Source organism: Rhinolophus hipposideros (genome assembly GCF_964194185.1).
Source record: "Rhinolophus hipposideros genome assembly, chromosome: 1".
Classification (NCBI taxonomy): Eukaryota; Metazoa; Chordata; class Mammalia; order Chiroptera; family Rhinolophidae; genus Rhinolophus; species Rhinolophus hipposideros.
Window position 1 is genome coordinate 44,680,002 of NC_138047.1, and position 25,781 is coordinate 44,705,782.

The window sequence follows — 25,781 nt, forward strand, 5'->3', positions numbered from 1 at the left end:
TAATAAACATTTTGATCTGTTTGGAAAAAAGAAAAATTAATTAACAAATTAAGGAGATAGTTCATATATACAAAATAGAGCATTTCTATTTAAAAAATTTCTCTAAAGTAAATCAGAAGCAATACTTTACATATTATATATGAAGGAAACCTAAGTATTGCTCAGAGGGTAAGGTGCAAATCTTAGAGCCACAACAATTAATTATGGGGAATTTACTAGCTTCTGTCTTTTTCTAGAGAGTTATGGGTAGTTAGGTGGGTGGAAAGTACTGGTAGAAATTTCCTCCTTTCATTGTCTTTTAAATCCATAACTATCAGGCTTTTATCATGACCACTCTATCCAGACTGTTTTTTTCAGTGATCATGTTGTAAAATTAGATGTGAATTCTTAGTTTTCCCATCTTAACTGATCTTTCAGAGGTCTTTGATATAGTTCCTCTCTCCTTGAAACACTATTTTTTAACTGTCTTCCAGTTCACCCCGCTTGCTTGGTTTTCCTTGTATTTTTCTGGTATATCCCTTAGTTTTCTTCAGTGGTTTCTGTTCATCTTACTCAGTCTATAAATTTGGAAATTCACAGAGCTCACTCTTTGCTTCTTTTCTGTTTTCTACCTATATTCACTTATTTGATGGTCTCTTCAAGTTTAGTATTAAATATTACGTAAATGCTGAGTATTTCCATATTTTAGCTGTAGCCCAAACATTTGTACCAATTCTAGGCCTACATATGTACTGTGTTTCCCTGAAAATAAGGCCTACCTGGACCATCAATTCTAATGCGTGTTTTGGAGCAAAAATTAACACAAGACCCGGTCTTATTTTACTATAAGACCGGGTATAATTAGAATAGAATAGAATAGAATAGAATAGAATAGAATAGAATAGAATAGAATAGAATAGAATAGAAAAGAATAGAACCGGGTCTTATATTAATTTTTGCTCCAAAAGATGCATTATTGCTGGTGGTCTGGCTAGGCCTTATTTTGAGGGAAACCATGTAGCTATTTTCTCAAACATCTCTACTACGTTTGGTAACAGATACCTCCAACTTACTATGTTTGAAGGTAAACTTCTACTCTTTTTCTACACACCTAAAATGACTTTTTCTGAAGCCTCTCAAAAATGCCAACTCTTTCTTTCAGTTGCAAACGTAAAAAAACATTGGTTTCTCTTTCTCTCACATCTCATATACAGTTCACAAGTAAATCGTAAATTCTATGGGCTCTGCCTTATCTATATTGAGAATTCCACCACTTCTCACTGCTTACACATATACCACCTTGAAACTAAACCACCATCCTCATTCACCTGGATTATTATATCTTTCTAACTAGTCCACTGGGCTCCCTATAATCTGTTCTCAATACAGCAGCCAGAGTCATCATTTTAAAATGTAAGTCATATAATTTTACGTTGTTCAGCATTTTCCAGTGGCTTTCTGTCCCATGGAATGCAAGACAGGGTATGAATAATGGCCTACAAAATTGTATCAGAATTAAGATTTAGCCCCCTGTGAGCTCTCTAATCCTTCCTATAATTCTTTTCCTTTCTCACTCTGCTGCAGCCTGTTAACCTTTGCACTTGACCCCTCTGCCAGGAAGACTGTTGCTATAGATATCGACGTAGCTCTATTCCTTCAGGTTTTTACTCAAGTGTCACCTTCTCAGTGAAAGATTCTTTTGTCATACTATCTAAAATTTTAAAATCCTTACACACGTCTGTTAACTGTGTTTCCCCGAAAATAAGGCCTAACTGGACAATCAGCTCTAATGCGTCTTTTGGAGCAAAAATTAATATAAGACCCAGTCTTATTTTACTATAATATAAGATTGGGTCTTGTATAATATATTATAATATACAACATACAATATACAATATATAATACTGGGTATAATATAAGACTGGGTATAATATAACATAATACAATATAATGTGATACTGCGTCTTATATTAATTTTTCTCCGAAAGACGCATTAGAGCTGATTGTCCAGCTAGGTCTTATTTTCAGGGAAACACGGTATCACTGCATATCATGAAACATGTTATATTTTACTCAGGATCTTTTGTTATCTAACTAACTTGAATTTAGGCATATTTCTTTTGTTCATTGCTTTATTCCCAGTACCTAGAAAAAAATACTTAGCATGTAGAGGAAGCTCAATGAATTTCTTGAATTAATTAAACATTTATTGAACAAACACATTTTAAATCAGTTATTATATATTCAGTTCATAATATGGACTATTGTTATAATGTTATTGTGTGCATTGATATACATAGTATTCTATATAGTACTGATTAGTCTTCATTTATAGTATTGATTTTTAATTTTAATTGTATTTCTATGGGAGAAATACCTCCTAAATTACCTACCTGGTAACCTCCCATCAGTGGAGAGAAGCATACGAGTGAGTTTTCTTGTGTTTTTTTTTTTTTTTTCATTCAACAAAATGTGTGAAAATTAGGACACAACAGAGATCCATTAGAGGGATGTCATAAGAACAGTCTATGCTTGAGATGGACGTGGGTGCTAGACAATTTCACATTGTGATTTTAAAGATAAATATTTCTAAGGTAACTTTGAATACAGTTTGCAATATTCAATCCAATATAAAATTAGCTATTTATTAGAGGTAGGAGTTCTAAAGTGACCAAAATCATTAGAAAAGATGATGTATGTGAAATTTATAAAGAAATTGAGATTACTCAGCCTGAAGAAATGAAGAGAAATGTTAAGCTTTAAATGACAGAGGGCATTGACCATGTAGTAGTTTCTATAGCTGGTTACCAAAAACAGAAGAAAATAAATTAAGATATGGTCTTTGGCTCAAACTGTAAAGTTTTCCTACAGGTTAGAGTTGTTAAATATGAGGATATGTTATTACTAAAATTATCTATACATGGTAGATTTTTTAAAAATAAAAGCTCTTTTCTGGAATTGATGTATAAACTAAATTCTAAAAGGGATTTGGATTTTTAGATGTGTGAAAATAGCTGCTGGATGTAACTTATTGCAATGAGACTTTTTCTTTCTGACAGTAACAAATAGAGAAAGCTAAAATTTTTCAGACATTTAATGTGCATCATTTTGTTGCATAGTAAACACTATAGATACAACATTTTTGAGTATATGGTTACTTTCAAATAGCTCTTCCCCTAGAGGATGACAATGTCATATGCTAATAATAATAATAATAGCTAAAATTTATGTATCCTGCCCTTTTAGTGACCACATGTCTGTGTTATCTTATTAGATCTCCAAACAATACTCTGACATAGACGCAATTTTTATATTCATATTACCAGAGAAGAAACTGAGGCTAGGAGGTATGGCAACCCACCAAAGCCTATAGATCTAATAAGTAGGAGACCCAGATATGAGACTGGTGCTCCAAATCCTGATTTGCTATTCTGTTTCCCCAAAAATAAGGCCAGGTCTTATATCAATTTTTTCTCGAAAAGATGCATTAGAACTTATGTTCAGGGGTTATCCTCCTGAAAAATCATGCTAGGGCTTGTTTTCCTGTTAGGTCTTATTTTCGGGGAAACATGGTATTTGTAATAGGCAGTTGAATGCTACATGCCCTGCATGATATGGTGAGCATACAGCTGCTTGTGTTGATTCCTTTGTCAGCCTGGTAACTTCCTGTGCCTTTTTAAATATCTTTGGCCTGCATTTCTTACATTTAGAAAGTGAGAGGTAATAATATTACCTGTATCATTTGTGAGGGGATTCATGTATAGAAGCAGCGCTTGGCATATTGTGACTATTCAGTAAGGATCAGCGAAGAATAGCTACATATTATGAGAAGAGAGAGGAAAACCTTGTTTTTAAAAAGCTTTATTGAAATACCTGTTTTTAATTTTAGCCTTAAAATATAAATAACATTAAACCAGTCAACGAAAGTAGAGAGCAAAATGAAATGGTTAAAAGCATGGTCTTTGGGGTTAAGTGGGCTTGATTTCTAGTCCAGGCCCTGCCAATTGCTAATAAATTTCAAGGCTTCCATTGCTACATATTAAAATCAGAACAGTTAATGATAGGTTACTCTCGTGGTATTTGAAGATTAGGTAAGTCACTGTGTGCAAAAGGGCTTAGAACAGATCCTAGAACATAGTAACTTATGTTTTTTAAATTTTTATTAGGTAACTTATGTAAGTTATAATTTTTATTAGGAATTTACCTGTAATTTTGGAAAGATACATACTCTGGAAGCAGTAAACAGTATGGATTGGCAGAAAGAGAATAGGAGATATAGAAAACTATGATAGACTTCTATAAATTTAAATTAGGAAAAAATAAGTTACAAACGTTACTACCCATACCAGAAAGTTCAGTTTTTTTTAAAGAAAGTTACCATAAATTTTGAAACGTACACATTCGATCATAAAATTGGACAAAAATATCCAGAAACAATTAAAGGAATTATTTGTGAGCTGAAGTAGAGGCATTCTCTAAGGACAGATAGTTTCTTTAATGATACAAGTATATGAAGATGCTATTTTTATTATAAACATAATATATGTAAGATAAAATGATTATTTCCTAGACACTTCTGCTATAATAATACCCCAGTGTCTATTGCTAATGTCTGTTTTTCAAAGCTCTTTATAACCACTTACCACTGAAAACCTCATCCTCCTGTATTTTTATTCAGAGCATAACCTATTGACACCATTGTCCCATGACTAGCCCTTAAGTGCCTTCACTCTGAGTATAAATTCTTTATTATTGATACAACTGTCTAGCTCGATGAATTTAAAATGCCTCTTTTAGAACTCTATTGAATAGCTGTGACACTAGAATGATAGCTTCTCTAGTTAAGCAGTTTGTTACTATCAGTGGTACTTGTCCTAACATTAGTTTTAGAGATTATTGTGATAATCATCCTGTAAGCCTGGCGACAATCTTCGAGGTGTCCTGGCTTCCTGCTCCTGTGGGGGGAATTTTTTCTTACAATTGTTGAAGTGATTATTGTAGTTTTGAAATTACTGTATTGTATTGTTGAAATTATTTTAATTCTTTCTAAGACTATAGGAGAAGGTTATTAGCATCAATTTAACTAAAGAACTAATGAGTTAATTAAATGGTTAATACAAACTACATAAGAAACAAAAACAAGTGAATAATGTTATCTATATCGCATTGCATTTTTTATATTTATATTTTGACTCTGGCTATTAAGATAGACTATCTATCTATCTATCTATCTATCTATCTATCTATCTATCTATCTATCAAGACTCTATGTTAGAGTCTTACTCCAAAAGACTCAAGGATATACATTTCATAAATTATTTTATGATGGGTATAATAAATAATATCAGAAGTGATTAAATAATGGTGTTTTTTGTTTATTAATGAAGAATATGCTGATCTCTATATTTCATTTTGCCAGGATTTCTGAGACAAAATCCCCAAATAAAAAACAATCAATTGAATTAAAGAGTTACATTTAGCTCTTTAGGACTTTTTTAAAATGTTTGAAAAATTTATACACTTTGTTCACTCTATCAAACTTTTTTCTAGTATTGATACTTATCTCCTGAAATGATTGTGAGCATATTTAATTTCTGTCCTTTTTGAATATCGGACATGTATATTGTCTTATGGCTCTGCCATTTAGTAACTCTCTAATGTTGACAATCTTTCACATTCGTTGTGCTGCAGATTCCTCATCTTTTGAATGGTGACAATGTTATATACAAGTTAAGATTTTTAATAACATATGCATATAAAACATCGGCCTTAATGTCTAAAAAAATCTGTGCCTGTTATGTGCTAGAGACAGTTCTAGGTCTTTCACGAGGGTTACTACTTTTAATCTTCTCAATAAAACTTTGAGATAGGTCATAGTCCCCATTTTGTAGATAAGCAAATTGAGGCACATGCAATTTATGTAATTTAGTTTATAGAGCCAGTGTCAAAGTTAGAATTTGTAATCAAGTAGACTGGTTTTGGGGTAAGGCTTTATGGATTTTTTGCTATTATCACAAATATATTTTATAATTTTCATGTACAATTTTTTATACATAATTGGGGGAGTGGTCACACCATTCAAAAGAAGTGGTATATCCTGTCTCCTATGGATTTATCATGTAGTGGACAATATATGAAATGTGAAATATTGAATATCCAAGGCAAGATTGTTATGTTTGTCTCACATAACAATCTGTTCTGCATCTCCAGTACTTTCTGTTCTTAAAAAAAAAAGAACAAATTATTTACCTCATGGTTTTTGAATATTTATTTACACAACTGTTTCCTCCGTAGGGTATTAAGATTCTTAGAAAGCAGGGCTCTCATGTTATTTTTTTATAACACATAATAGTGCAGTATGTAAAGCATAGTAGGTTTGGAATAAATGTTGTGGGATGAATGAATGAACAAGTAAATGAAGCCATAAACGTCGATGTAGAATCAGAGGACGTTTTAAGTTTGGCATACCATATGTACACAGGTTGGAATTAAAGATGAGGACATGGCATTTGAGAGATCACCAAAATTCAATAAGAATAATGGTTGCTGTAATATGATTAGCAGTGGTCTTTTCTCTTCAATAGTAACCAAACCTTAATGTAATCAAATTTTGAACAACAGTGTTGTACATAATATTGTAATGGATGCAATATAGAAAAATTCTGCTCTGAGGTTCTTAACACTTTTGTACCAATTATGACAAACCTTACTTCAACATTAGTTTGAATTTTTAGAGGGAACATTAAACAGTAGGGTATTCTCTAAATTTATATTCTCTAAATTCCCCATTCTCTAAATGGGGACTATGACCCTGTAAAAAAATGCTTATCTGGTAAGTGGAATGGAAGATGAGATGGGTATTTTAGGCTAATATCATTTTCCCAGCAATAAAATAATGGTAATGACATTATGACTATCATGCAGATGCTATTTCCTAGGGATCCTCCTAACTGAAGTTGTTTGTACTAAACAACCAAAAAAAAAAGGAAAAAAAAAAAAAAAAGAAAGAGAGAGAGAGAAACTGTTACTATTGAATTTCCTTGACTTTGGAGTTCACAATGCAAAAATAAATAAATAAATAAATAAATAAATAAATAAATACATACATAAATACATAAATACATAATAAAAGCAAAACAAAAATAACCTTTAAACTTTAATAGACTCTACCTCTCATAAGTTTAATTTTTCTAAAATATAAAAATAAAATTTTCTTTAGTTCTGTAAAGACTGCTGAAAGGACCAGTGTTTTGGGAAATGCAAAAGGCATAAACAAGTCTCTCAGCAAACAAATGATGCTTGATGTTCAAGATATTTTGAGCTAAACTATCTCAACAAGAATTACATCATCCATACATTTGAAGCCAGGGAAATGTAGCTTCCTCGATGCCAGCTTTGCTCTCCACTGTCAGGTGGTCCAGGTATGGTTTTCGGTGATGCTGTTGCATGTCCGGAGCTCTCAGTTTTTGCATCACAGAAGTTTTGAAGAGATGTTTCATGGCAGCAAATGTAAAGTTGCTCCTACTTCAACACTAAAAAGTTTTTCATAGAACTCCTCTAGTTGTACAGTACCAATTTTCCTACGTAAGGTGCATAGAAGTGTAGAATACCAGCTAGTATTCTTAGACGCTGCAAATATTAACCAAAAAACCAATTTCCCTTATCTTTCTCTTACTCTCTTTCAAGTAACATAAAAAAAAATGAGTATTAATCTTTTGTATAATTAGAATTCTATATAATGCTTGTAACATTTTCAACACACATGAATGCGGATTGATGAAAATAATGATGAAAGCAGGAAAGATGATGCTTATGGGGCTTAGAAAAGTTATCTTAATTCTATTGTGAAGCTCATTCTCGATCTCAACAAATTAGACTATCAGATAACTGACTTGAACTAAAGTTTACAATGTACAGTTGGATGATATGCTAGCTACTTTCCCTGAAAATAAGGCAGTAGTTTTAGGGAGAAAATGGAGGCATTTTATTTTGTTAAAGAAATAATGGTATTCCATTGCTTTATTTTAAAACAACTTTTCTTCCAGTTTGTCACTAGAGATGCTAAAAAGTTTCTAGATTTCTACAAAGCCACAATTTTGTAGAATACTTAAGTGTCAATAATTTAGTTAGCTTTACCCTCAGCCTCCGAAATGTCAGTGGCTATTGACATGTGATGAGGCACAAGTGGAATGCAGCCTGGCATGCTGCTGTCTCTGCTGGGTATTCATGGGGAAACCATATCATTTCTCCCAGTGGAAAAATAACAGGGTGTCGCCTTGTAATTTTTTTTTTTTTTTTACTGCTCTATAATAAAATATAGCCATAATAAATAGCATCGAAGCAACTAAAGCAGATTTGGCCTGAATCCATTTTGCCTTCATCACTTAGTAGAGCTCAGCCTTTTAAGTAGTTGTGTATCCTAAATTGATTTAATTGGATCAAGTTGCGTATAACTTTGTACTGAAGTAGAGAAAGATTTTATTTTTATTTGCCATTTAATATTTAGGTATTATTTTCAGTATATTTACTTTTGTCCCCCATTGTGCTATTAACACAGTTTGTCCAGTTTGCAATCTGAATTGTGCTTTAAGTTAGTTGAACTCCTAAGTTATTATTGATGTTGTATTGTCATTGTTCCTATTATTATTCTTATCCCTAATATTGTTAATTAAATAGTTTCAAACCAAAAGTGTTGTATATTACTGAGAATTTGCACAATTGGCTGTGAGTGCTCTGGGAGCAGGAATCATGTTTAATTCAGATTTTTTTTTTAAATTAAGGTTTATTGAGGTGACAATTGTTAGTAAAGATGCATAGATTTCAGGTGTACAATTCTGTATTACAACATCTATAAATCCCATTGTGTGTTCACCACCCAGTGTCAGTTCTCATTCCATCACCATATATTTGATCCCCTTTACCCTCATCTACCAACCACCTTCCTCCTTACCTTCTGGTAACCACTAAACTATTGTTTATGTCTATGAGTTTTTGTTTCTCATTTGTTTCTCTTGTTCTTTTGTTGTTTTTGGTTTATATACCACATACCATTGAAATCATATGATTCTCTGCTTTTTCTGTCCGACTTTTTTCGTTTAGCATTATAATCTCAAGATCCATCCATGTTGTCACAAATGGTCTTATTTCATCTTTTCTTATCTTTGAATAGTATTTCATTGTGAGTATATACCACAACTTCTTTATCCATTCATCTATTGAAGGACATTTTGGTTGTTTCCATGTTTTGGCCATCATATATAAAGCTACAATGAACATTGGAGCACATGTGTCTTTATGGATAAATGTTTTCAGATTTTTTGGGTAGATACCCAGGAGAGGGATTGCTGGGTCATATGGTAATTCTATTCGTAATTTTTTGAGGAACCTCCACAGTGCCTGCCATAGCAGCTGCACCAGTCTTCATTCCCACTGACAGTGTATGAGGGTTCCTTTTTCTCCACAGCCTCTCCAACACTTGTTACTATTTGTCTTGTTGATGATGGCCACTCTAACTGGGGTGAGGTGATATTTCATTGTGGTTTTTATTTGCATTTATCTGATGATTAGTGATGTTGAGCATTTTTTCATATGTCTATTTGCCATTTGTATATCCTCTTTTAAGAAATGTCTCTTCAGGTCTTCTGCCCATTTTTCAATTGGGTTGTTTGATTTTTGTTGTTGAGTTGCATGAGTTCCTTGTATATTTTAGATACTAGCCCCTTATCATAGGCACTGTTTGTAAAAATCTTCTCCCATTCAGTTGGTTGCTTCTTTATTTTGTCGATGATTTCTTTTGCTGTGCAGAAACTTTTAAATTTGATATAGTCCCATTCATTTATGTTAGCTTTTACTCCCTTGCCTTTGGAGTCAAATTCATAAAACACTCTTTGAACCCAAGGTCCATTAGTTTAGTACGTATGTTTTCTTCTATGCAGTTTATTGTTTCATGTCTTATGCTTAATTCTTTGATCCATTTTTAATTAATTTTGGTACATGGTGACACATAGCAGTCCAGTTTTATTCTTTTGCACTTGACTTTCCAATTCTCCCAGCACTATTTATTGAATAGACTGTCTTTGCCCTGTTGCATATTCTTACCTCGGTTGTCATAGATTAAATGACAGTATAGGTGTGGGTTTATTTCTGGGATTTCTATTCTGTTCCGTTGATCTATGTGTCTCTTTTTATGCCAATATAATGCTGTTTTTATTACTACGGCCTCGTAGTACAGTTTGATTATCAAGTAGTGTGATACCTACAATTTTGTTCTTCTTTCTCAAGATTGCTGTATCCATTTTGGGTGTTTTATGGTTCCATATACAACTTCGAATTATTTGTTCTAGTTCTGTGAAAAATGCCATTGGTATTTTGAAAAGGTTTGCACTGAATCAATAGATTGCTTTGGGTAATATGGATATTTAAGGTTTTTTTTTTTTTTTTTTTTTTTGTGAGGGAGGAGAAAGGGAACGGGACTTTTATTGGGGAACAGTGTGTACTTCCAGGACTTTTTCAAGTCAAATTGTTGTCCTTTCAGTCTTAGTTGTGGAGGGCGCAACTCAGCTCCAGGTCCAGTTGCCGTTTTTGGTTGACAGCTGGCGCTCCAACCAACTGAGCCATCTGGCCACCCGGGAGCTGAGCAGCAGCTCATTGACTTCATTCTAGTTGCAGAGGGCGCAGCTCGCTGGCCCATGTAGGAATTGAACCAGCAGCCCCATTGCCCAGAGCTCGCGCTCTAACCAACTGACCTACCTGTCTGCCCCAATATGGACATTTTAACTAAGTTAATTCCTTCCATCCTTGAGCATAGTATATGCTTCCATTTATTTGTATCTTGTTTAATTTTTTTTCTTCAATGTTTTATAATTTAATGAGCACAGGTCATTTACTTCCTTGGTTAAATTTATTCCTAGGTATTTTATTTTTCATGAGATTGTAAATGAGATTGTTTTCTTAATTTCTGTTTCTAATAGTTCATTATTGGTGTATAAAAATGCAATCAATTTCTGAATATTAGTTTTGCATCCTACTTCTTTACTGAATTCATTTATTAGTTCTAATTTTTTTAGAGGAATAATTGGAGTTTACTATATATACTATCATGTCATCTGCAAATAATGACAGTTTTACTTCTTCCTTTCCAATTTTGATGGCTTTTATTTATTTTTCTTGTCTGATTGCTGTGGCTTGGACTTCCAATACTGTATTGAATAAAACTGATGAAAGTGTGTGTCCTCGTCTTTTACTGATTTTAAGTGGGACTCTGAGCTTTTCCCCATTGAGCAGAATGTTAGCTGTGGGTTTGTCACACATGGCCTTTTTATATTGACATATATTTGTTTTTTTAAAGTGGTGTGTTGATAGCTTTTGGATAATAATAATTATTTTTAAAAGGTATGAGAATAAATATGCTTTCCTCCCAAAGAAAGCCAACTAATTAAAATGAAATTCTAGTGGACATTATTTTCAGAGGAGCGATAAAAATTGTTCCCCTTCTGATTATGTGATATCAAAGTAACTTTAAATGGTGGTTTATATGCTCTTCTTTTTACATACATAATCTATAGAACTAAACTGCATGTTCTTAAAAGTGATATCTTCAAAATGGTTGAGTAAAACATATGCATGTATGTATACATCCTTTGAACTTTATCAAGGGTGTTAACTTTTGTCTATAATATCAGTGGAATTTGACCTTATTCATTTATAATTAGTTTGAATTGTACAGGAATGAAACTTCAGTTGTATAGAATCTTGTTTGGATAGAAAAAATTTTCTGAAAATATTAAGGCGACATTTGCCTAATTAAAGTAGCAATACCCAGGTATTTGACAGTTTGAATTAAAACTGCTTTCAAAGTTCTTACTAGGTAGTAGTGTTAAGTTTTCCTCAGTCCTTTAAGTATTTATAATGGTTGTTAATCTGTCCCTATGCTTCCTCTGCTTCTTCTGATTTCTGTTTTTTCGAACTTTATAGAAAAAAAAGAATTACTAAGTCTTGACTGGAGGCCTGTCCATGAATCAAGTACATTGAGGTTTGATGCAGTATGACTTTAAAAAAAAAAAAAATCAAAACATATTTCTTTATTTAGAGTTATATGTTACATTGGTCTGATTTCCAGATATTGGAGTCTCAGATAGAGGACTTATTACTGTGGAATATAAAGCACGCCATTTTACAGATCTCAGTACTGAAGATTTTTCTGCTTGAAATCTTATACAAAATGTGAAATAAAACTTCATGCAATGAACTACAGTTAATGTAAGAAAAGGGACAGAAAAAAGGAGAAAGCAGAGTAGCAGTGCAAAAGAAATGTGATATTTGATATGTAATCTAAACCCTTAAAGCCCTCCAGCCAGATTTTTTTTTCCACTTGTACAGAAGCATTTCTTTCTTTCCCTCTTTCTTTCTTCCTCTTTCATTCTCTCTCTTTCTTTCTCTGTCTCTCTTTCTCTCTTTCTTTTTTTCACCTTTTCGGTCCCTCTCCGTGTCCCCTGCACAGCTGGAATATACCCAAAATACTTTGGCAGAGGTCACATCTCAAGCATTTTCAACTTTAGTTAGAATATATTTATTGATTTTTTTTTTCTTTAATGGCCAAAGGAATGAGGATTTTTGGAAAAAGCTCATCTGAAGATAAAGTATCTCTGTTGGCAGTCTGAATTTCTTTATACCTTTGAGAACATTTCATTAGACACCAGGTTCTCATCCTCAGTGAAACTTAAGATTCTGGAATATTGGATTTTCCTTGGGATTGATATCAGTTGACAATCTGGCCTCTTAAAGATGGGAGATAAAAACTATTTTTCTAGAACTGAAAGTCAGAAATTGTATATTAAAATTTAGTAACTCCATTTTGAAAAATTTAATCAGGAGTCTAGAGGAAATATTTGGTAGCATTTGTAACTTATTCTGAGGCTATTTTCCCTATATTTAATAGTTTGAGATTAAACTGTTTTATTTGTCTAAATTAGCCATGAGGCAAAGTACATTTTTGTGAACTAAAAAACTGATAATTAAGGATAGGGTAATGAAAGAAAGAATTTTTTTCATTTTTCAGCATTTCTGCTTCAGTGAATTTTTAAAGTTTCTTGTGTAAATTTTGAACATTAAATAAGACATGACAAGATTTCCCTACATTAATAATTCTGAGATGATTCTCATATAAATAAGGATGTGTACACTTTAAGTTATTGTGGTTGATACTGTCTTAGCACTCATGTTTCATGTTATGCTCTGATGTCAAAGAGAAGGAGATATGGAGCAATGTTTACATAATATACATTGAAAAATGGTTATTATGCACTATATTTCAAAGTTATCTGGAGATAATTTAAATAGCAAATATCTCGAGTACATTCAAAGTGAATTAATTCACATTCAAACTTTCAAAAATACGTCTATTATAAAAAACTAACTGCATTTTTTTCTTTTTGTATATCCACCTTAAAAAAAGAAAAATATATGAGCTTTACAATGCATATTCGTAGAAACAATAGCAGTTCTAAATAAGGATATATGTTTTCACTTGGTTGAGGTATACTTTGAAAATTCTGTATCATTCATGAATTACAGCTTCCTATTTTAACAGGAATTCTGAGATCATTTTTCCTTCTTATCTCCTCTCTATTTTGAAAAATATTTATTAAGAATTTGCTATATTGCTACTGAAACAAATGAGCATTGATCTATATGCTCCTCTTAATGAAATTTCTTAAATATTAAATTATTTTGTTATAGTTTCATTATTTACAATGCAAACTGTTCAAATTATTTTGAACTGTTCTTTCATAGAACATATAAATTTATGTACTTTTTAACAGTTATTTTATTATATAAGTATTAGGGTAGATTTTAGTGTGTTTCACAATTATTTAAAAGTACAGAGATTAGGCACATTTTTACTATAAATAGAAGAAGCTTGATAAATTCTATTATATTTGGAAACTATGATTAGTGTGCAAATATGATACATATTACATATATATGTGTATATATATAACATATATATATATATATATATATATATATATATATAATTATAGTGATAACATCACCATTTTTGATGAGGGAGGGAAATATTAAATTGAAGATTGCTTTTTACATGGATAACTTGAAAGCTATTTCTCAAGCAGAGGAAAAAAAAGAACCTATGTTGCTGAAGAAATGATCTTTCTGGACACCTTCTAAATCTTAGGGTTAGAGCAGTGTGCTGCCGACTAGTAGTCATGCAGAAGTGTTAAAAGGAGGTAAGGAAACCGTTTGCCCCCCAGCCATAAATCCATCTTGCTCACGCAGGATGTCCACTGTGAACTGAGTCCTCTTCTAGGTATTGGTTCTAGCCTCCAATAATCACATCTGTTGTATATTTTACCATCTTTTCTCCTTCATAGGAAGCATCTCATTTTCCTGTGTACAGAAGAATACTAGATCTTCTTCTGATGACAACTTATTCACAACAGGTCACATATATACCTAATTATGCCATAGGGCAATAGCTGCATAAATCTTTACATAGGAACAAGCTAAAGCATCTGTGAATAAGTCCTAGGCCATACTCTCGAAGAAAAAGAAGCATGTGAATATGAAAGTTTTGGGTAGTTTTGGATACTTGGAAAAGAATCATGCCCTTGCTTTTTAGTATCTTTATTAAGACTGAATGACTACAGCAGAAATAGACCCCTGAAAGTATTACCACTCAAAGTATAATGTTTGAGCCAAATACCTGCTGAGATGAGAGTTTTGATGTTTTATATCCCATGGACTTCTTATTAACTAATTAGGACATTACCATTTATGTGGGGGTAGAAACAATCACTGTGTAATTGAATTGCCAACTAAAGGAAATGAGTAAAAAGCTAAATCTTTGGTTTTGATTTTAATAAAATATTTTCTCTATTTGTGTATACTGCACTGATCCTCAATATTACACAGTATCTGAGACATAGAAGACACTAGTTAAGGGTGTTTTTTTTGTGTGTGTTTTGTTTTCCCTTCCTTTGCCTTCCTTGTCCTGGCCTACTTTATCCTATCCTTTTGTGTCCTGTCCTGTCCCGTCCTGTCCTCTGCATTTAGGCAGGCAAACTGACGACACCACAATAGATTTCTTCCCTTATTTTATATTAATTTAACTTATTTTGATATTGTTCTAAACAAAATTGAAGAAGTTCATCCTTCTATAAATGAAATGTTAGGTAATGCCTAGATTAAGCTTTGAGGATTATTCTCTGTTTTGGATTATCTGCAATTCTTTTTCCCCTAATAATATACTATGAGTTTTCCATATATTATTTCTATCCTATATAGATACTGGCTGTTTCAAAAAAACTATTTAAGTGGGGGGAAGTTATGAGTAACTTATTCTAATTGTTATGTTAAAGATGAAGATACTGACTGCTAGAGAATATAAGGATATTCATAATGTAAATAATTGGTGGGAGTGTTTTCATGTTAACATTGTTCTTCTGATCAACATTCCACTGTTTCCTTTATTATTCCTTTCCTTTTGCTTACTTTGTGATTAGTTTGCTTTCTTTTTTTACTCGCTTAAGGTGAAGGATTTGGTTATTGATTTGAAAACTTCCTTCTTTCCTATATAGATATTTTAAAGCTACAAATCTGCCTTTAAGTACTGCATTAGCGGCATTCCATAAATTTTAATATGTTGTGTTTTTCTTTTCATTTAGTTAAAATATTTTTTAAATTTTTATTATGATTCCTTCTTAATGCAAGGGTTATTTAGCAGTGTTTATTTAAATTTCCATGTTTAGGGATTTCCAAAAGTTGCTATCATTATTATTTTTTAAAAATTTAGTTTAACAGTATGGAGGTATCTCAAAAAATAGAAAGTGGAACTACCTTATGTCCCAACAATTCCACTCTTGGGTGTCTATCCAGAGAATTCCAAATGTGGGGATAAGGAGGAAGGTGAGGGGATTAGAAGGCACAATCAGTAACCACAACATTGCCACAGGGTTATGAAAGTCAATTTGGGGAATGCAATCAATAATGTTGTAAGGATTTTGTAGAGTATCCAATGGACACTTGTCTTATTAGGGAGACCACTTCAGGGATGCTGTAGATGCCTGATCACTGTGCCATAAACTTGAAGTTGAAGTTGAATAATAATGAATGTGAACTATAATCATATAATAATACAATCATATATATATATATGAGCTTGTGCTTTCCTTACTCATGATTGTTCATATATATATAGAATATTTATAAGAACAGATATGCTTGTTCTTAAGAAATTAGTGAAAAATACCTTATGTAAACAACCAATAATTATTAAAGAACATGCTCGATTTATTGAAAGAATGGTTGTGCCTGAAAATTCATGAAGTTGATTAGAAAATTCCTGTTTAAGTAGTTGCCTGTTTAAATAGTCAAGCATGGATTCAAATATAGACTTAGATTGCTCTTGTGGTACAAAACCTCACTAATGGGCTGAATATGGGTGGACACTCAGTAGAAAAATCTCAATGAGTTCCCTTGCTTTAATATTTTTACATCCTCAAGTAAAATATAATGTTTCTATTAGTAAAAATATTTCCACCAATTTGTCTGTGTGTGTATGTATATATATTATATATGTATATACATACAGACAGACAAATTGGTGGAAATATATATGCCAGGGGTGCCAAAAAATATACACATTTTAAGAGACCTTATCTATGTATTTTTGAAATTGAATTGAATTACGATACCAATGTGTAGTATGATGTTCACTCAAAAGATGGTGTTAATCAAATGAATTCTAGAGTCATTCATTGTATTACACATTTAATATGTTTTTTTTCCTTTCTTAAAACGTGTATACATTTTTGACACCTTTCATAATGGTAATCAATACTGATTCTGTAAAGGACAAGTCAATTTTAATTTTATGGTAAGCACTACCTGGTCATAGCTAACTCCTTATCCATTTGGGGACAAAATTCTAATACATAATGAATTTTGTCATTGATTTGGCACATATGATTAATTAGACTCCTCCTAATAGAATACTACTACTAATAGCATAATAAACATTAAGTATCACAATAATTAACTGCTGCAGCTGATTCTTGTATAAAGTACTTAGACTCACTAGAAAGTTCAAAAATTGATATGACCAGTTGCAAAACCATTAGAAAACATTTAAATTAAAAAAAAACACACAAAAAAACTTTGAAAGACATTATTTTTTTGGTATGTGAAATACTTAGCATGTATTATTAATTTAATAATAAAATAAGTAGAAAAACGTTATGGCAACTTAAAGAAAGTGAAAATAACTGCCTCCTGTCTGTAAATGTACCATTTAAGTAAACTTTTATATTTTTATTTATTCCTTTCTAATATTTTTAAAATAAAAATTTGTTTAGGTTATAATTATAGTGTCAGTGTATGTATACATATGTACAAGGAGGATATGTGTGTATGTGTTTGTTTGTGTATGTATGAGTGTATATGATTCAGTACCAAAATGTACTAAGCAGTTCCCATATATATATATATATATTATTTTTTCTTCACAAGAATTCTAAAAGTGATTAGACACATCCTTGAGTCTTAACTTGAAGTGCCTGTTGCAAGAAATCAGAAAATGTATTGGAAATTTCAGAATATATTTTAAAACTTATGTGTTCTTTCAATTTGGAAAATTTAAATTCCTTACATACCCAATTCATTACCTTTTACCAATGAACATATAGCAAATTACATCATGGAGGAAAATGTGTCACATGTAAATTAAATTTCTCTTTTCTTCCATGTTTTTTTCTTCTATAACCCTAGTGTAGTGGGAAAAAAATACACTGGCAAACAATAAGAAATACAAATGCTACTCAAATAGTTCTACAACTATAACCATAAAACAAAGTATGTTTTTCAGTGTGTAATTAAACGTTTTCTGTTTTGCTTTTTTTTACAGAAATGTTTAAATGTTCGGTAAATTGGAGGAAAAAAAACATGGATTTTTAGCAACTGAAGAGCAAATTAAGGTAATTAATAGATTACTTTTGTTAATCCATTTGTTAGTAATTTCAAATAATTTAATACTTTTATATTTATGTTAGTATATTCTTTTGTACCATATTGAAAATTCATCATGTTGAATGAGTTACTAAAATGGAATTTTATACATTTTTAGAAATAAAAAATGACATTTCTTGTGAACAGATATTTAAATAATATAGCTAGAAGTATTTGCTGTTATGAGGAAGTACACTCCGGCTATATTAAAAATAAATGAGCTAATAAAAAAATACTTTTAGTGGGTGTCTACCTCTTTGAAAAGGCAAATAACTATATTCCCTTCTTAAACATCTAATGTTGAATAAGTATTCAAAGTTGTTTTTTTTTTAAATTGGCATATGTATACCAACACAATCTACTCAAGTGATTTTGTTTAATTTATTCCATTTGTTTTCAATTACATATACATGATAGTAAAGGTGAATATTAGGAAATAAAATATATTCATTTTATAGCACCAAGCTGTTTAATATGAAGCAATTTATTTTCAGAAGTATTGTTTATAGTTATCACAAATTTGTTTATGGAGTAAAACATAAAAGTTCTCAAGGAACATAACCTTAGACCAGTATACATACTCATATATGCATCTTCTTCATCAAATTATTTGAAGGCGAACAGGCCTTTATAATAATCAGGTAAAATTGGAATTTCCTCTCTTTTTGGAGTTACTAACGTTAATTCCTGTAAAGTGACATTGTAATGTCTAGAATGTAAGTTACTATAAATATACAGACTAAAATTAGAAATATCCACTATATTATTTTTCTTTATATTAAAATAATTCAAGTTCATTTTGAATTACTGATTTTATTGTTATGTATTATACATTACTATAAATCTATTTTCAAAGATTTTCAATTTTCCTTTTTACTCAAAGGTATTGAGTGAGTTAGACTATAAAAACATTGCACTCAGATTTTTAGGCACTCAATTTCCCAATTGATATTCCTTTTTTAAGATATTTTTACCTTCATTTCTTTGTCACAGCTTTCTTTTCTAATTTCATTCACAATGCAATTAATATTATTCCTATTTTCCAGTGTAGGTATGATTGAATCTACTTTACTTGTGTTTATTAGCTTATTTATACATTAACATAAATTTTAGATATTCTGTTACTTGAATATAAAATGGGTTTTGGGGTACTTAGTGAAGTAAATACATTAAATAAACAAAAACAGGTTGATTTAATCATTTGAAAAATTAAGCTAAGTTTAAGACTTAGATTGTTCTGGAGAAAATTAATGCTGGTGGGAAACTGAAGCTTTATAGATATTATTGTACATTATAAAAGCATCGGTGACAAAGTGCTAAGGAAACAGAGGTGGGAGCCGGTCACTTTAGTTGGAGGATCATGCAACCTTCATGAAGCTGTGAAATTGTTGAGGCAGGGAAGGTGAAGACATGCGTGGAAGGCCTATAGAAGATTTCGTGAAAAGGAGCATAAAGGACCTAGGAATGGCTAATGAAGGGTTGCTCTTTCTACTGTGGCTAAAGGATTAGCCACAGGTGGTTGGACAGTTTTAAGAGATGAGTCTGGAAAAGAGGTTTGGAACACTAAAGCTTTATTTTCCAGCCTAATGTCTCCAGAGTGCCTAATAGTATTTATAGGGTTTTGAAAAGAAAATTTCAGAACCTCTACTGATGCTTATTTTCCTTAAGAAAATAAGAAAGAATTGAGACCTTATAATATTTAATATGACTGCTACAGACCGCCAAATAGGAAGTTTCTGGAGGAATCATAGGGACTCTTTACAGAGTTGAATGATTGGCAGTGTTATCGTTCGTGTTTTTTAATTGAGATATAATTAAGATACTATATATTCACTCTTTTAAAGTGTACATTTCAGTGGTTTTTAGTATATTCACAAAGTTGTGAAGCTATCACCACTGCCTAATTCAGAACATTTTTGACATTCCTAAAAGAAACCTTGTATGCATGAGCAGTTACTCCTTCTTCCATGCTCTTGGCACCCACTAATATACTTTCTGCCTATATGGATTTACCATATATTGAATCACAAACTCTGTGACCTTTTGTATCTGTACTTTCACTTAACATAACATTTTCAAGTTTTACCTTTGTTGTATGAATCTGTACTTAATTTCTTTTTATGTATGAATAACATTCCATTTTATGAAAAAAAAAAAAAAGAAAATATCACATTTTGTTTATCCATTTATTAGTTGATGGACATTTGGGTTTTTTCATGCATTTTGGCTGTTAAGAATAATGCTGCTATAAATATTCATACACGAGTTTTTGTGTAGTCATGTGTATTCATTTCTTTTGGACATGTACCTGGGGTGAAATTGCTGGATTATATAGTAACTATGTTTCACTTTTTGAGGAACTTCGAAGCTATTTTACAAAATGGCTGCACCGTTTTACATTCCCACTACAAATGTATGAGTGTTCAAGTTTTGCCACATCCTTGCCAAAAGTTATCATCGTCTGTGATTTTAAGTATAGCCATCTTAATGGATATCAAGTGGTATTTCATGGGATTTTTATAGCAGTGTTTGTTTTTAAGAATATTAAAAAAAAAAAAAGCATATTTTATTGTGCTGACGTTACACATTTTTGGATAAGTACATTAATGGAATTAGTGTCTATTTTTAACTAAACTAGTCCACATATTGAGACAATTGATTTTATTAAGTGTTAAATAAAAATTACAAAATCAAGATTATTGATGTGGGCATATAAATCAAATAATTAAAAAATGATAAAGCTGGAATTTTCCCAAATCCTATTATAGGATATTTTTCAGATACACTGTATGATATAAATGTTGATAATATACTCCAATTTATTAAGGAGCTACCTAAAAATGTAAAATAACCAGGGAGACTGTGAAGTCGGGCTTTGTCTTTCAGATGATAAGTGATTCAACTTGTCCTAGGACATATTTTTGTCCTGAGGTATAAATTAATGACATTACACAACAACAAGAATAGCAAGACTTTTGATAACATCTGCAACACAAATGCAAACCTCTCTTGGTTTTTCAGAAATGTTTAAAGTCACGCTCAATTGAGGCATTTACAGATTTCTACTAAACTTTATGATAAATCTGTTTAGATGCCTCATTTGAGACTTTTTGCAGGGAAGGAATAAAATCATTGGACAAACCCTAGTTCTTCCTACTGGGATAAACATGGCTGAAAACATGTAAGAACCATTCTATGGCAATAAGTAAAAGTTTATTACCTAGTCAGCTAATAATATTGGAAGATGACATATGAAGAGCATTACTTTAATAAAAAAAAAGCAAGTGTTAGAACAAATTTAGCAGAATGAAATATTCATTTTACATTTGGACAAAATGTACATATTTCTAATGCCTCATTATATGATATTTGCTACATTATTTTTAATCAGGTTCAGTGATGTACAATTTATGTATATTAAACTCTTTTTAATGCACAATTGCATTTTCACAAACACATTAAGTTGTGTAAAGGCCTAAATCAAAATATAAAACTTATCCATCAACCCCAGAAGTTCTCTCATGCCCCTTTATCGTCTACATGTCCCACTGCTGTCAGCCTTGAGAACCTCAAATTTTATTTTATTAATAAGATAAAAAACAAAACAAAACAAACAAACAAAAACCTTAGAGGAAACTGAGAGAAGACGTCAAATTTTAAATACATATTCAATATATGACCTTAGAGGTGTCATCTGTTCTGTGCTTCAGTTTCCTCATCTGTAATGTGGGGTTAAGACAATTATTTACCACATAGCATTTGGAATAGAATTTGGGATATATCTAAGCACTGTTTGTTTGTAAAATAAGCAATAATTTTTTGAACTTTTAAGGAAAGTTGTACTGGAGCAATATTTTCCATGGTAAATGACCTCTTTGAATGTATTTAACATAGTGTCAAACTAGTTTTCAAAATTATAAAGCATATTCAGAAACATCACTCTCAAAAAAGTTTTAGTTAATGGCTTCATTCTTCCAGTTCCTTAGACTTAAATCCTTGGAATAATTGTTGAATTTTCTTTCACACACATTGCACCTCCATTAGCACGTTCTGTCTGGCTACGTCTGAGCACCTTTTTGGATACTCCCTTGGTATAAATCACAATCCCCTCTTGCCTGGGGAATCACAACAGCCTTTTTTACTTGCTCTTTTTACTTGCTCTTTTCACTATACAACACTCAGAGAACTGTTCTATCCTCATCCTTGTCTGCTCATCCTCCAGCTGCATTGGCTACATTGCCATTTGTTGAACACACAAGGCCACTCTACCTTAGCTTACTATTTCCTCTACCAAACACATTCTTCCTAGTTATCCCCATGGCTTATTTCCTAGGCTTCACATATTCTCTTTGCGTGGCAGTCTTCCCTGAAATCCTATTTAAAACTAAAACTGCCTGCTGTCATCCTCTGCCTTCTTCTCCTGCTTTATTTTTCTCCAGATTACATATTACCACATTACACACTATTTTGTTTATTATCTCTTCTCATTAGTTGACATATTCTAAATATTCCTCCTTATTGTATCCTTTTAATTTCTCTTTTTATGTGTCTTTTATATTGTACCATTGGCCTTGCTCATGGATTTGGGTATTAGAAAGAAAACTCTGCAGTCATGTGGGTGATTGTGTGAGTAGAGGCAGATGGATTATCTGAGAAATATTTGTAATAACTCAAGTGAGCTATAATGAAGATCTGATTTAAGGGAACAGCATTGGGGATTGAGGGCAGTAGCTCATTTGAGACTATTTAGAAGGTAAAATTGGCAGGTTTTAGTGATTGATTACATTTGAGTAGTGACAGTTAAAGTGTTAGTGGGATTATGAGTCTCAGGTCTGAAACTAGCATCCTGATGGCTGGTGGTACCATTTACTGAGCTTTTGGGGATCATGTTCTTTATATGTTTTTTTTTTTAAATAGAAATAATAACTTTTTGCAGCCATAATCTTGTTTTTTAGAGAAATAACATCTAGAACTAGATGTTAATTTTTATGTGTAGATATGAGTTGTCACTACAAATATAACACTTTAAACTGAAAGTATCTAACTTTTTTACCCAATGTTTATAGAAATTAAAAAAATAATAATAACAATAAAACATGTTTTGGTTTGCTATGAAATCACATTTTCTAATTAATTTTAAAAATATACTCAGAAAGTCTAGGATGTAAATGCTGGCCATGGGCAAAGTAAAAGTGCATTAATTATTCAGACAGTTGTCCCTGCTTATTCTGTTCTTGGAGATACAGTGGCTGTCAGAATCTGTCAGCTGTATAGTTACTGCGCTTCCGAATTTCCATGGATAAATTGTGACCTTTTGAAAGATTTGCATAAAGATAAGTCTAGCATTAGAATGATCACTGCCACTCAGTTGGGCAAAGGAAAAGTTATGCCACTGCTTAAACGACAGAATTGGCCATGAGCAGGAAATGGAGTACATACAAAACAATATCCTTTCTTTACCAATACAAAAATAAAACCTATTTTAGTAGAGTTTTACCATAACTAAAGTATTTATAACCAATTGCTGAATGTCCTTAGATCAATATTTTTGGTGTATATAGCTTTAATTAGTAAATCACTAAATTTGTTTGTCTTTTCATTTGTTGCTTTCAGTTTTATATCCCACATATGAATGAAGTCATATGGTTCTCGACTTTTTTCCGTCTGGCTTATTTTGCTTCGCATGATATTGTCAAGATTCACAAATGGCAGTATTTCAAATTTTTCTCTAGACAAGTAATATTCCATTGTATAAATGTGCCCCTTTAGTTTTTCATCTTGAAAATACCTGAACATGTTCTTTAACTCAGTACTGTAAAGATAAAACAAAAGACTAGTTGAGAATAAATACTATGAATGGATGTAAAGTTATTACTGATATGATATTTAACCTTGAATTTTCATGATCTGTAGAAAGTGTACTAGTACAATAAAAACTCTAAGATGATTGTGATGTCTACTTTCTGTTATTTTTTATTTCTATGGTTATTTCCTGAACCAGCAGTGGCCCAGACCAAATTGTGTGTCCTGATCCTTGTTCTTAACCAGATCTTTTCTATCTTAAATTCTGTTGTTTCTAATCCGTGGATTAGAAAATTATTATGGTTTAAAGATTGTTCACTGCCACCTGAATCAGGGATGGATATTCAATAGAAAGAGATCTTCTCTGTGCTATAAATACTTATAGTTTGTGATTTTATGGCACAGCTAAAAGCAGAAAATAGTTCATTATTGGTTATTGGTTTTTGTATTGTTTTGTTTTGATTTTAGGAGAGGGATTTGTTCATGATTTTTTAAATTGAGTGTCTACATATAAATCTTTTTGAGTACATTTCTTTAAAATTGCCCATTGTGAATGGCTGAGGAATTTTAACATTCGTATTTACCCAAACTACTATAACTGTTATCTGTTCATATATCTGTCTATCTACCTGGCTGTTCATTTACACTTACCGTATTTGCCGGCGTATAAGACGACTGGGCGTATAAGACGACCCCCTAACATTTCCACTCAAAATACAGAGTTTGTTATATACTCGCCGTATAAGACTACCCCCTCTTCCGCACACTTTCCACACACCAAATAACTTTCAGTTTAAAATTTGCATCATACTTCTTTCTTTTGGCTGGTGCCATGATAGGGATGATAGGGGTTTGACTGGTCGACATTTTCTATGCTGTACTGTACAATGGTGCAGTATTGTGGTTGGCTGTTGGCTGTATACAAAGCCTGATTTGATTGGTCCCTGCTCCCTGTTTGCCCGCCCTGTCACTATAGCAGTCTGGTCCACCCTTGCATCAGCATCTCCCTGGGACCTCACTAGTGCTCAAGTGCGAGCTCTTCAACATTCTAACAGGCACCATGATAGCGCAAAATCGCGAATCTTCAATGCATATGTAAAGAAATATACGGTAACCCGAATTTACCACACTCGCAAAATCGCACACAGCCGACCATACACCCAGTATGGTATCGCGATTCGCGATTTTGCGCTATCATACTGGGTGTATGCTCGGCTGTGTGCGATTTTGCGAGTGTGGTAAAATCGCATAACAGCAAAATCGCATAACAGCCGAGCATACACCCAGCAGCACTGCTGATGCCTGAACGGTATGTGGAATGAAGTGGGCGGGCATCGGGAGGCCACTATGGCACGGGGCAAGCACTATGGGCAGTCTATCTGAAGTGTACCTGGCGTATAAGACGACCCCCCCACTTGGAGGCATATTTTTCGGGGCCAAAAAATCATCTTATACGCCGGCAAATACGGTAACAGTTTTTTATTTTGTTTTCCATGTACAATTCTGATATGTAAGATTTGTATAGAATTGTGTTTTCCTCACAAGTAGTGCACAGATTAGTTTTATCACCTAAAAATTCCCTCAAGGTACCCCTTTGTAATTATTCTCTGCCTATGTCTGTAATCCCTAGCAACCACTTAACAGTTCTTCATTCCTATATTTTTAGCTTTTTGAAAATATTCTATAAATGAATCATATAGTATGTAGCCTTTTGATACTGAATTCTTTCAATCATCATAATGCCTTTGAGATTCAAAATAATTTTTAAAATATTGCCTTGATTTGAGTAGATGGGTTATTCATTCCCTCTTTATTGCTGGGCAGAGTTCCATTTAGTGGATGTCTCACAGTTTCTTTATCCATCGACTTGTTGAACATCTGGGTTGTTTCCATAAACTTATAAACATTTATAAGCTGTGTGTGTGTTTGTGTATGTGTATGTGTACATAAGTTTTTATTTCTCTAGGGTAAATAAATAC

General features: G+C 32.2%; 1 protein-coding gene across 29 annotated transcripts in view; it reads left to right on the forward strand.

Annotated features, from left to right (window-relative positions):
- ADGRL3 (adhesion G protein-coupled receptor L3) overlaps window positions 1-25,781 on the forward strand; it is a 744,191-nt gene that overhangs the window by 154,307 nt on the left and 564,103 nt on the right. For all 29 annotated transcript variants that reach the window (XM_081060173.1, XM_081060156.1, XM_081060146.1 and 26 more), the window contains exon 2: window positions 17,900-17,969. The gene's annotated coding sequence lies outside the window, so the exon portion shown is untranslated. The remainder of the gene's footprint in view (window positions 1-17,899; window positions 17,970-25,781) is intronic.